This window comes from Pleurodeles waltl, chromosome 5 (genome assembly GCF_031143425.1).
Source record: "Pleurodeles waltl isolate 20211129_DDA chromosome 5, aPleWal1.hap1.20221129, whole genome shotgun sequence".
Classification (NCBI taxonomy): Eukaryota; Metazoa; Chordata; class Amphibia; order Caudata; family Salamandridae; genus Pleurodeles; species Pleurodeles waltl.
Window position 1 is genome coordinate 979,142,561 of NC_090444.1, and position 14,016 is coordinate 979,156,576.

The 14,016-nt window shown below is 45.0% G+C and overlaps 1 protein-coding gene across 1 annotated transcript in view; it reads right to left on the reverse strand.

Moving 5' to 3' along the window:
* The window catches only part of VTA1 (vesicle trafficking 1), a 307,826-nt gene that overhangs the window by 55,220 nt on the left and 238,590 nt on the right, over window positions 1-14,016 (reverse strand). The window lies entirely within an intron of this gene.

Genomic DNA, 14,016 nt, shown 5'->3' on the forward strand with positions numbered 1-14,016 from the left:
AGTGGCTGAAGTTCGTTCCCCCACTATCCCATGATGTATGCTTTTTTGGCAGAAGAAAAATGTAAATGACACAACAGACCAATGGATGATGAGAGATGACACCCCATAAATATATAATGTCTGAACTAACAACAAAGCAGAGTATTCAGTTAATCCCTTATGATATACAGATAAGTCTTCAACAGAAGATCCCTAATAATACCGACAAGCAGTTCCTTCCATGGGAGTCAAGTGTGGAGGAGGGACAAAGCACAGAAAACGTCTGCAGTTTTTGGGTCAGGCTTTGTTAATCACTTTATACAATAAATACACAGCGGGAACATTTTGCTACAGTATGCGGTCCTAGAAGCTTTCTGATTACTGCTTGAGATGCATTATATAGAGATATTAGCTACCGAACGTTTAGTATGGCTCACCAGTCTATTCCAGTTTGTGCTGAACACATATCATTCTAGGAAAGACTTGTCCTCCCAAACAAACACACACATGCACAAACATTCATACATGTAATCCTACCACTGAGAATCTGACACAGGGAAAAATTCACATACACAACCGTAAAAAGGTGGAATGTAGCCCAGCAAAAAAACTTTTAGAGTCAGTCTCACAACGGCAGAGAACATTTTCTAGAAGCAGAAAACCTCACACACACTCCAAGGGAGTTGCACAAGCAGAAAATATCTAAAAAGTTGGAATTACATAGTCGGCAAGTCAAACACAGATAGTTTTATTTTGTTGAGACAGAAAGGTCCTTCACATGGTGATGGACGTGCACCCCCAACCTGAGTGCTAGTTTTTGTTGTCATGGGCAAAAACGGATCATGCATATAGGCCTGTCTCAGGGATTGTGGTCCTTTTGGACTGGGAGGGATGCTCAAAGTGCTACCTTATAGTGGTGAAAGACTATTGTCTTTTTCAGGAGTTAGGCAGCACGAGCGGGGTGGTGGTGGCATACAGTGTAGTGATCAGTAGGATTGAACAGGTCCTTTTTACCTGTGTCACTGGAGTGAGTCCTACAGGCTCACTTCTTTAAAGCTCTGCTGCTCTGTGATCAACTCACCCTTGGCCTACATGCGCTTTATGTGTAGTGCTGCACAGTACGTGTATGGTATACATATGCTGTGCCTGTGAATGGTAAAATACATGGATAGGAAGTGCTATGTAGTGTGTGTCAATTATATGCATGTGCTGGGTGTATTTGTTTCCAGTGAAAGATACAATACATGTAAGTCTCTGGGTTCCATTTTAGGAGACTCATGACTGACTGGATGAACATAAGGAGAAGAGGTAGAGGACTAACCCCAGAAAGATTTGTGTATTGCTGCATTCCTGTTGTGTGTGGGCTCACTGGAGGAAGTGAGAGCCAGGCTCTTCGAAACACTTAAAAGGGTGCTCTTTAATTCAGAGGGAGTTTACTTGGAAGGGGCTTGAGCATATCTCAGGAAGGAGAATGGGCTGATAAGAGAATCATAAAGAATGGGCCAGAGGTCCTGGGGTAATCTTTTGATTCAAATATCACTGTGGTTAATATGAACCTCCAGTCATTCCCATGGCCTGTGTTGTGGGGCTATGGGATTTGGAGTAAAGGAGAACAGAGTAGACAGCATTTCAAAAGGAAGAAGATCACTAACAAACTTCAAAGATACAGACCCTAAATCACATTTGGTGTCTGGAAATGGACTATAAGAAGGGGGGCCTGAGACCCCAAAAACTGTCAACTGTTCAGCAGCCAGTCGTGCTGTGCGAAAAGGAGAAGTCCTGCAAGACTTCTGCCTTTGACCATGTGGTAGGCCAAGGGACAATAATAACACAGAGTTCTGACGTCAAGAAGGTAGGTGATTTTTATTGAGAATTATTTTGAATTGTGACTTTGTTTTTCTCTTTGTACTTCTTGTCGTTTTCTGATGGATTTGTACTCAGTTCCCTGGATCTTATACTTCTTCTTGGTTCTTTTCTTTGGTCTCCCGGGAAGCGCATGTGGATATAAGAAGAAAAATGTCAGTAAGTGATTGGTTTCACTAGCTGGGTTTTTCTCCTTATCTATCTGTCTCTAAATTTCACTCTTCTTACTGCTTTTCTGTCTTTTCTTGGTCTCTGTCCTTTCTTACACTCTGTTCTTTCCTGGTCTGTTGGTCTCCTCTTTTCTTTCCCTTCCTGCCCGTAGCTTTCCTTATTTTCCTCCTGTCTTCCTGCTACCGTGCTTCTGTGGCCCTTTAGTCTGTTGTTATATTTGCTTTTCTTCTTTATTGACTGTGGGTCTATGACGCTGGGGCCTTCTCCTATGTGCGTTTTCTCCAAAGGCCCTTTTCCCCACCAGTGATACCTTAAATCAAAACAAAACCCAGTGCTCGCCTCCTGTTTCCCATTCCTTTACCACCCTCTGCCCACAACCCCCTCGTTTCCCCGTATCCGCTCCTCCCGTCCTCCCTTCCTTCAATATGGTGTGGTCACGCACCTGGCTATGCCACGCTTCTTCAGAAGCGTGGCAGGATTCTGAATTCCGCCTCCCAGGGTCACCGCGGTTTTCAGACCTCCGTCTGCCGCTTCGTCGTCCTCTTCTCCCCGGCTGGGGAGAAGCCACTCTCTGAGTTACTCTGGCCCCGTTTCTCCTCCTCGTCTCCCTCTCGGTCTTCTTCACTGCCTCCTCGTCGTTCCTCGTCTCCGTCCTTCTCCTCGTCGTTCTCCTCCACCCCTTGCTCTGCCGATGCCGACCTTTTTGTTCCTCCTCCTTCCCGCGTCGTGCCTGAACCTCGTCCCTCAATGGTGCCCGCCCTGTGGTGTTCCTGAACACCACAGGCAGCGTCAGCACAAGTCGGCTTTGTGTGCGGGCTGGTTCCGGCCGGCCCGTCACAGACCAGTACTGGGGGCCAAAGCATGCTATTTTCCTAGCAGGTGAGTGGACATCACCCAAGAATCCAAGACCACCTACCCTTGGAGCATAGATTATCTGCATGCTTGCCAAGACCAGTGTGCCCTGTGAAGGAGAGGTGAGTGTTGGAGAGAGCGAGGTCCAATGGAGGGATCCTGGAAAGTGGACCTCCACAGCGATATCTGAGAACACGGCTGCTGCACCAATGGGGCCCATTGCCAGTGAGCAGGAAAAAGTCATCGATCTACCGTATGTTACAGGGGTGCTGCCATGAAGTGAGCCATGACCACTGATGCACTAACGGGTCATCACTCATGTGCAGCATTAATTCAGTGACCCCTTATGCCAAGTGGGGAAGCCATGAAGACTGTTGAAGCACACATCAGGACATAGCCTGTGCTTTATGAAGTCAGCAGCCTCCTATGCCAGCTGGGGCTGCTGGGAAGTTTGCTGCTGTGCCGATCGGGCCGTAGCCTATGTGCAGAGGAGGAACTGTGACAATGTATGCTTGGTGGGCACAAGGACACAGCAAAAAGCATGCTCTGGTCGAGACCATTGACGAAGGAAGGAGGAAACCATGGTGAACCAAGCTGTGACTGAGGACCAGCACCAAGGTTCTTGCATCCTCCCAACACCTTTTGTGGTAAGGATCCCAAAGAACTTACCAAGCATTGAAGGAGCAACTTGAACCCCCAGATGCTGCAGGACCACGTCTGAGGAACTTGAGCACACCTGACCACAGCACTCCAGGGCCATGTGCCAACAACTTACCGGAGGCAGCTGCTGCAGCTCCAGCACCCTCAAAGGAGGCGAGTTCAGAGACCCCGGTTGCTCCAATCCTGCTGGTGCGGCTAACGCTGATTTTGAGGCCAGAAGGCTCCGTGGGAACTTGCTTGTCAGATAGCTGTGACACTGGAACACTTTTGACTTTAATCGAAAGTCAGAGTGGGACTCCTGAGACTCAGACTACTAGTGGGCATACCGTAATTGTTACCAATAGTTAATGGAGAATAACCACTACCACTAGGTACAGGGGAGTGCGACTCGGGGACTTGCTTATAAAATACCAGAGGCCGGACCCTAAGAATCTGTATTGTTTGTGAATTTCATATTTTATTTCGTAGTCATATATAAATATTCCTTTACTCATCAAAGCAAGCATTTGACTTGACAATCATGTATTGCTGCTGTCGAGCAAATTTGGAGTCGTGAGCCTGTAAGCAACCCCATGTAAGTCTACCCCAGCCCCGCCTGCCAATCCTGAACAATCAGTCTCTTGCTTTCTCGACTGACAGAAGGGGTAAACTGCATTCAGTAATTTTGTTGGGGTTCAGCGATCACCACAATATGACCGCCCATTTAAGATCTGAAGGTAGTTCACAAATGGGCCAATACCACTGGCTGCTAGCAATGAGAATAGTCCTAATACATGACCGTTTCGATTTATAAAGAGGGTACATGGTGAGGATGATTCTATTTGGCAGTTAAGGACCAACCAGAAACATTGTGGGCAAAAAATAGCTCCCTAGACTTTCTCTTTTTTGTTCAGTCAAAAAATCCACCTGATTTTTTTTCCCTTTACTCCCAGAGCAGATACAGATGTGATTTTGTTCAATACAGTTCGGTGGGCAAACACAAAAAAGGCCAGATTTCGCAGGATTCACTCACTAATGAATCATCCTGCCCAGCTCTAGTCGCAAACAAGCAAAGATAATTGTGTAGAAACTTTCAAACAGCAATAGAGTCTCAAGTAGGGATAAAGACTTTAAAAGTCACAAGTCTATCACCAGACTAGTTATGCCGCTTCCTGCCCACAATGCAGAAAAAGAGCTTTTGTCTGTCTATTTCAATTTAACTTGAGTACATGTCTAACATGTGGACAAGTATTGCCTCTGACCTCCTGACTTCCAAAAAGGCACAAGCATGACTTATCATCAACTCTTACCTATCCTTTTGACCCTTACAGAGCAATTTTCCCTTTGTCCCGCCAGCCTTTCTGGTCACAGGTCCGACATGAGTCTGACCTTTCACAATCATGGAGAACGTTCAGAGAGTGCAGATACAACAACTGCACCAAATTATTAGGAATGCTTGTATCCAGCTGTGAACTTTTCATCAATAGAACTCTGCATGCTAGAAATTACCACTGCAATACTCTAGTTTTAGGTATAAAACGTCAACTCTGAACCTGCAAGAATTAGGAGATATACACTGTATAGGACTCATGAAGGGTACAGTTAAGCCATGCACTCACTGGAAGCATCCCTAATACCCAGTGTTAGAAATGGGGTCTCCAGTTGGCAGGGATATGCACCCTGTCCATGTAGGGACCAACACTATGGTCAGGGTAAATCAGATACACACTAAAAGATAGCCTGTGCTGACCCTTTTAGTAGCTAGGCACAGAGCAGTCAGGCATATCTAAAGAAGCACTGTGTAAAGTACTTGTGCAACACACACAGTAACACAATTATAACACCACAAAAAGACCACGCTAGGTCAGAAAAATAGACAATTTTATAAATACATCACGACCAAAACAACGAAAATCCAATAAGTAGAAGTTGAGCTATGAATTTTAAAAGAACAAAATGAGTTATAGCGCTTAGAAGCAAGTAGTGCTTTAGAGGTTACCTGCAGTCAAGCTGGACCAGGGCACAGTCAACAGTTCAAGCAGACTTCGACAGAGCGCGGTCGGGTACACGAGCCACGAAGGCTAGGGAACAGAGTACCTTGATCCCGGTCGTGAGCACGAGATGCGTTGATTTTCCTCACGCAGTGTTGGCGATGCATTGGTTCAGAAGGCGCAGAGTCCAGCTCTCCCTCAGCAAGGTCAGAGAACAGCAGGCAGCAGGGTAGCACAGCAGAAAAGGAGTCCAGCAGAGTGACAGTCCTTTAGGATGCACAGCAGTTCTTCTGATAGAGTCCAGTTGCAGGTCCAGAAGTGGCTGATTTTGTTGGGTCAGAGACTCAGTACTTATAACCAAATGGGTCTCTGAAGTACCAAGGGACTTTGACGTGGAAAAGTATCCTTTCTTCCTCAGCCCTGGCTCCAGACGATCAGTATGGGGTAATTAGCCCTTTGTGTGGGAACAAACACTGCCTATTTAGGTATTACATCCCCTCCCCCACTTCCTGCCCAGAAAGAGACACCAGAATGCAGATGAATGCAGATGAGCACTCTGACACACCTAATCTTTCTGTGTTTGTGGCTGTCTAGATGGAAGGCACAAAGTGGAGCTGTCACCAAACCCAGATGTGTACTGGAGACAGGCTGCAGGCACACAGAGCTGTAACAGCAGAAAAAGACCCACTTTCTAAAAATGGCATTTCTAAAATGATAAGGTTAAATCTGACTTTACCAGTAAAGAAGATTTATCATTACCATTCAAAAGATATGAAACATAATACATGTAGTCCTTTCTAATCAGGAATTAAAGTTTAAAAGTGTATTAAGGAATTCCCAATGATAACCTATGAGAGGAGTAGGCCTCACAGTAGTGGAAAACAAATGTAGATGTTTTTCGCTACAAGGAAGCGTAAAACTTAAAAGTAAATTTCCTACCTTTTAGTTACATAGCACTCTGCTCAATGGGCTACCTAGGGCCTACCTTAGGGGTGACATATATATAATAAATGGGGAGTCTAATGCTTGGCAAGGGGTTTTAAATGCCAAGTCAATGTGGCAGTCAACTACAAACACAGGTTCTGCAGTGGCAGGCCTGAGACCTGTTTGAAGGGCTACTTCAGTGGGTGGCACAATCGGTGCTGCAAGCCCATTAGTAGCATATAATTTACAGGCCCTGGTATACCACTTTACGAGGGACTTAACAGTAAATTAAATATGCCAATTAGGTATATAACAATCAAAACATGTTTTAGCGAGGGAGCACAAGCACTTTAGCAGTGGTTAGCAGTGGTACAGTGCACAGCGTCCTAAAGGCAACAAAAACAAGGTCAGAAAAACAGGAGGATATAGGCAAAAAGCTTGGGGTGACTCTTCAAATAGGGCCATTTTCTAACACCCAGCATAAAGCTGACCATAAGCCTGTGATAGCACTCTTTCATTGAAACCACATATTAATAAGATACACCATGTTGGTAATTCCCATGTGTACCAGCTAAAAGGAATAAAGCAAAAGCTCTCCAGTAAGCTTTAAAGATTGATGATCAAGCATTCATCATCTTCAGAGCAGACTCCAGCAACACAGTCCTACCTGGTCTCCTGGAGAACACCCTGCTACTTCTTAAAGAAGTATTTAATTCCACAGTTTAACAAATCACTGGGAAAAGGAAATGTAATCATTTTATAAATCATGCCTAGCTGCCAGGAAAAAGCAGTTTAAGGACGAAGCCAGGGCCTCTCTCCATAGTGCCAGTTTACAAAAAGATAGTGCTGCTTTTTGGAAGGTGGTTAATGCCCCTTTTTTCAGTGAATCATCCAATGTTTCTATTGCCGCCCATATTCCCTCTGATATCTGGATTGGAAACTTTGATCATATTTATAACAGGCATTTACCCACCAAAGATGACCAGACTGCTAATCACTTAGAAGCGAAATGGAGGTTACTAGCTTACCCCTAAATGAGTTCTTTCAGGTACCCTGGGCACTGGTCGAAAGCAAGGGTAAAGCTCCCAGACCAGACGGTGTCCTGCTCGATGTTTTCTTCGATAAATATGATTCTAGACCCCACTGTTAACTAACGTTTCCAAATGCTGTAGGCATGGTAGTCCCACTCCACCCACATGTAACAGATCTGTGATCAGCCCTATTTGGAAAAAAGGGGAACAAAGCACACCCTAATAATTATAGATCTATTTCTCTTTTGGCGGCAACAGCAAACATTATGGGCCTTATCTAATTACATAGGTTGGAGGATTGAGTGTCGGAGAATGACATCCTGACTGATACCCAATATGGCTTTAAGAAGGGTTTGGCCACTGCTGACCAATTCCTAAACCTCAGTTTAGTCGTAGGCAAATATACAGTTGTCAAAAAGGGGCCCCTGTACATGTGATTTAAGGATTTGGTAGCAGCTTTTGACTGTGTCATTCATTCAAAGTTCTGGATAATTATGAGTGAGATTGAAGTTGACCAGGGCATCATATCCTTCATAGGAAAACTCTATAAGGGGGCATCCGCCTGTGTTCGTTCAAGTAAAGATGGAGAATGCACCAACACATTTTTGATCCGTAGTGGGGTGAGACAAGGTGGGGTTTTAGCCCCATTTTTATTCTCCCTTTTTATCAATAGGGTATAGAGTTATTTTTAAAGTTAGACTGAAGAATGCCCCTTTTAGTGTGGCAATTTCACTGCTCTTTTTATTGTATGCAGATGATGCCACTACCATGAGCAGAACAGGGAGAGGGCTCCAAATATTTGTATGGATTTTATGAATCAGCTAGATTTGAAGATGAATGAGAGTAAAACTTTCACTATGGTGTGTTGTCCTAAACTGCCCAGGAAATCGTCCCATTTTGTTAATAACACCAAGCTATCGTCAACCACATCTTTCTCTTATTTAGGAGTTTTATTTGATGTGAAATACAACTGGAAACCAGTGCCTATAAACAGGAAAGCTCTATTTGAGAAAGTAATGGCCTTCACCGTTTTGTAAAAAAATTGGAAACAAAACCATTAAGAGTTATCTGTGAATTATACTAGTAAATGGGTGGCAATTGCAACACATGGGGCAGGCATTTGGGGTATGACCAACGCAAAAGCATTGCAACAAGTGGAAAATAACTTCCTGAAAACTTTAGTGGCTGTCCCAATCAGTTGTGCAAATTCTAATTGTCATGCCAAATTGGGCATTCCTTATTTAGAGTACAGAATAAGATCCTCCCTCCCCCTTTTCACTGTGGCATTCCATTTCAGTTAGGGAGGAGACCTCATTAAATAAACTGATTATTAAGGACTGGCTTAGGCTACATTTTGTATCATCTATCCCGTGGTTTGCATACATTAAACTAACCTGTGCTGCGAATGGCTGGCCAGACCTATTTGACACACCGGAGCCTTGCCTTTCTATTGGTAATGGAAACTTTAAACAGTTATTTTATGCTAAGGCCATTCCGTCTAGAGATGTGCTTGACTTTCAAAATCCTACTGTGTGTTCTTATGACTTGGTCCATATGCGGGATGGCTTCCAGCTATACCTTTCTTTCATCTTAAATAGACAACATCGTTTTGTTCTCACTAGGTTCCGTCTTAACCTTTCACTTTTGTTGGTTGGTGTCCCTACTAAATGTTTTTCTTTCTCTGATTAGAGCTTCTGTCCCTGCGAAGAGGAGTCAGTTCAGACGACTTTACACATTATGTTTTGTTGTTATTTTTATCAAATTCCCATGAGAAAGATTTTATTGCCTATTCTTAAAAACCTTTTATTTTGTCGATGTAGATCTGCTTTTTTATTCCTTCAGCAACTCCACAGCCCCCCTTATTTGTTGTATGGTTGCATCTTTTATCTGGCAAATACTAAAAGTAAGAAAAAGTGTAAACCTGTGAAAATGTTTGCATTATCCTAATATGATTGCAGTTCTCGTGAGATGTATTTGTTTTTGTATGCTGTTTGCCCTGTTCTTTTAACTTTTAAGCCTCAGAAATACAGCAAATAAAGTTGTTCTTGACTTGAATTACAGCCCCCCAATTTTCAGGGATCTTCATTGACCCCTAGAGGTGTTAATAAAATTCAGACTTTGTTGCATCAGTGATACCAGCAATGGATCACCACATCTCTTTGAGTACTCCATAAGAGGTGTGGTTACGAGACGAGGCAAGCTGGCGACTGCGTAGGTGTTTCGAGCGGCCGCTTACCCCCACTGCTCGTTAGTATCTGTGATTTGCAGGTGCTAAAGTGCAGTGTGCATGGAGCCAGGGAGTAAGGAGCGAGGGAGGCTCAGTAATATGGGCAATGGGTTGGGAGACTCAATCTGGAAACTTACTGCATCAGCATATGGTGACCAGGTAACATTGAACTTTCTGGTCTATGCCCTCAGGAGCGGAGTGAGCCGGCTGCAGGCTGTGAATCAATCTGTCCACTGCTTTGCTTTTCGGGACCAGAAGTCAGTCAGCGGTCTAGCTTCCTGAAGCGGAAACAAGGAAGTCCGGAGGGCTGTGAATTTTCAGATTGTGTTCTCTCTGGTTGTGGGTATGCCACCAAAAGGAGCATGTTTAGTCCGCAACTGAGGAGGCAAGGCTTCAACTGTCTCAGTTGCTTATGGGCACAAAGGGGGGATGAGGGCAGGGGAGGGGGTCAGCACGCATGCTTTAGAGAGTAGCAGTGATGCCTTGGAAGTTGGAGGAGCCAAGGAGGGGACCTGTTCTGATGCCCCGGGGGCCATAGTGAAGAAACTGCCCGACAAATTGATGCTGTAAGTCCCAGTCCTCAATTGCTGGGTTTTTCAATGCTGTCTCTACCACAGATATAGGTCCTCTCAGGAAGCCTTAGGGGATGGTGTTCTGCAGCAGGACACAAACTATGGATCATCAGAAAAGGCAAACCTGCTGCCTGGGGGGATGAACTCTAAATTGGACATGGTAGTCAACCCCAAAGATTTGTCTAGTACTGCACATGACCATGTTTTGCAAAGCTCCCTGGAAACACATGGGCCTCCTTCAAGTACATTACACGATCCTGCATGTATAATGGAGCGTATGGTTAGCCCCTGCAATTAATCCCACGAGGTACCCCGGGGTAGCATGGACACCCTGGGCCCGGGTGGGGGTCAAGTGTTGTGGCTGTTGGGTTATCTCAGCACTCCCACAATGGTTTGACAGGACTATGACAGGTTGGTCAAGTGATTAAGCAGGCCAGTCGAGAGGCTAGAATGGCGGTAAATGAACAGGGGATGGTGGATCCAGTGGAGCATGCTGATAAATTCTTCTCACTTACAGAGGAGTCAGAAATGTCTGATGTTGCCCTAAGTGATGTATCCTGCTCTCAGCCCACCAGGTCTGGTCATAGCTTGAACGGCACTTCAGAGGACTCAGGTAATCTGGTCGAGGGAGCCTCTGTAGGCCTGGAGGGGGGGAGACAAGTGATCTAGGAGGAAAAAGAAGGGTATTTCTAGGTTAACGAACAAAAGGGAAGGAAAGGGTATGCACCCCCCACGCTCTCTGAAATGGGATTATTCAGCCATGCGGTCGATATATACAGAGGGATCTGGGCTCCTTGAGCCTACGGTGGGTCTCATCTACTGCTCCATCAAGCAACTGCAGGAGGAAGTCCTACAGAGAACCGCAGAGTTCAAAATGCTATAAAACAGCTGCAAGGGGAGGATCGTAAGTTCAACAGAATGTGTTCTGAGATTGGGGAGCGGATCTACACCACTGAAGATAGAATGGCCACAGTGGAAGTGGATCTGGGGGCACTCAAGGGGCAGACAGAGGCACATGATACCCATTTGACAGACATCATGTGGAAGTTGAAAGAGTTTGAGAATAGACAGCGCTTTAACAATTTGAGATTCCTGAGAATTGCAGAGGGGGTGGATGGCAACGACATCCGGGAATATATGCTGCCTCTTCTCAAGGAGGCCTTCTCAGAGTTGTCCACATGGAATTGGGAACTCGAGGTTCCGGTGGTGCGTCGATTTCCATTGATACTCTGGAGACAAGAAAATAACTCCAACCCCAGACCAACAGCAATTCTTGTATATTTTGGCTTTTTTTTGCTCAGACAAGCGATCTTTGAAAAATCCTGGCCAAAGGCGAAGCATACTTTTGATAGCCAAACTTTTTTCATTAGGCCTGACTTTTGCCAAGTTACAGTGGAAAGGAGGTAGTAGTTAAGACAATTAATAAGACCATTTCAAGATGCCGGTGGTGAAGCCTATTTGGTTAATTCTGCTCAATAAAAAGTGATCATTAAGGACCAAATCAGGTATTTTATTTCAGAACACAAGGCAAAAGAACTCTTAAAAGAGATGGGGGGAGAGGGGGTGTAAGGAAAATCGGAAGAGCAGTGTCTTTCCCATTGCTGACTGGATTTTTTCATTGGATTTAAGATTTTCAATTTTTATTTTTTGTGAGTAGGCTTTTGGATTCCCCTTTGTATGATTTACTCATTGTTTATGTAACCTATGTATCTCTCTCATTTGCTATCCAAGGTGGGGTGTCTACCTGCTGTTGTTATGGTTGAGTTATGAGAAGGATGGGTGGCTGTGTTTAACCGCCTCTACAATGAGAAGACATATTGGTGGGGGTCGAGACGCCGCGGAGGGGGTAGGATGGGAGGCATTGCTCAGGTTGTTCAGGCCCTACTGCCTCAGAAGGCGGAGGGTGGGGAGCAGAGGAGTGGGATGGGGGATCAGGGGTTCTGGGCTTGGGGGGTTGTAGGGAGGTTTGGTGTGGCGGGGGCTAAAGCAGGGGGAGTGGTGGTGGTTGGTGCGATGATGGTTTGGGGGTCAGCACGAGAGGAGATCAGCGAACATGTGATTGGGGGAGAAAGAATTGGTGCTCTATGTACCACTGATGTGAACAAATTAGATGAAGTTCGGGGGGAGGTTTTCCATAATTGTGGATATGGCACAATTACATATTGCAACAGTTAATATCGGTGGCTTGAACAATGGTAACTAGAGACTTAAGGAAGCCTTGGATCCTAAGTTCTTGTGAGCAGATATTATCTGCCTGCAGGAGACCCACATAGAAGGGTCTAGAAGAAATTTGCTTTATTCTGGGGTTTTTTCACTGGTGGTAGGCACGACCCAGAGGGCCCGAACTTGGTGGGTGGCCATTTTGGCGCAACATCAACTTTCTGGTTTTAGGTGTAGTTTGCAGACATACTTAGAGGTGGATTATCACAGAACTTAGGAACTTTGGGTGTTTTCTCACTATCTGTTCAGTTTCCAGCTCGATTTTGGATGATACAGCATGTTTGACTGACAGACAGGGAGTTAGCACAGTGGCCAACTCCAATTATCATTGCAGGAGATCTTAATCTGGACATAGCAGTGGGCCAACTGGTGAACAGAGTTGGAGGGTACAAGGATCATAAACCTAAGGTTTTTTGTTCTCTGGGTCAGTTGATCACTGACCATGAACTGATTGACGCCTGGCCACAGATCATGCCAGCCGACCCTGGCTATACTTATTATTCAGAGCTGCACCTGAAACATGTTTGACTCAACTTTTTTTTTTAACCTCCTGCTGTCTGTCATAAGGATGTCAGATTGAGAAATATCCAAGGGTAACATGGGATCATAACCAGATGCTTCTCGAGTTTTCAATAGGGTTCCTAGGTCCACCGCCTGTTAGTTGGACATTTAAAACAGCACTATTGCTGGACGCAGAATATGTCTTGCATATGAATGAGTGGATCCAGGAATTCTTCAATATTAAATAAGGAACTGCTTTGCCGTCAGTGGTCTGGGACACTTTTAAACCTGCGTTTAGGGGTGAGACAATTAGTTTTAGCCTCAAAAGCAAAAGAAGTAGGGGTTGAGGCTTAAAAAACTGTATGAAGACTTGGAAAGGGCAGAGATCCAGTTAATCACAGCAAAGTCAGATGAGGATTTGGGAAAGGCGCAGGCGGCTGTGGGATTGGCATAGGGGGCAATATGTGATGTGCCTTCACAGCAAGCTGCTGGCAACTTTTTGGCATAGAGACAGGAATGTCACAAATATAGCGAGCAGGTTGGGCATGTGATAGCAATTCGTTCTTAACAGAAGGAGTCTCAGGGAGAGACTGATGAAATCAGGGAGATGCCGGGCAGGTTGGTTGAGGATTGGGCTGGGGTCAGAGAGGATTTCCGTGAATTTAACAAGAGACTTTATAAGCCCAAATTAGATGAGGCAAGGAGTACGAATAGTTGGCAACACCTGAAGAGATCCTCGTTGAATTGTCTCTCTCGGGAAGACAGGGGATTCCTGAATGCCCCGGTGTCAGATGAGGAAATAGAGTTTGCCCTAAAAGTTCTGGCCTCTGGGAAAGCTACTGTTACAGACAGGATCCCCCCTGAGTTTTATAAGACGTTCTTCCCCCTGCTTAGGAAATGTATGGTTGAGTTGTTTCTCTGGGTTCAGTCTGAACATATTGCGCCAGGATCCTGGTCTACGACTACCATGGTAATTTTCCTTAAAAAGGGGAAGCCTCCTAAGGTGATGGGGTCACGCCAGCCTATTACATTTATAATTAGTGATG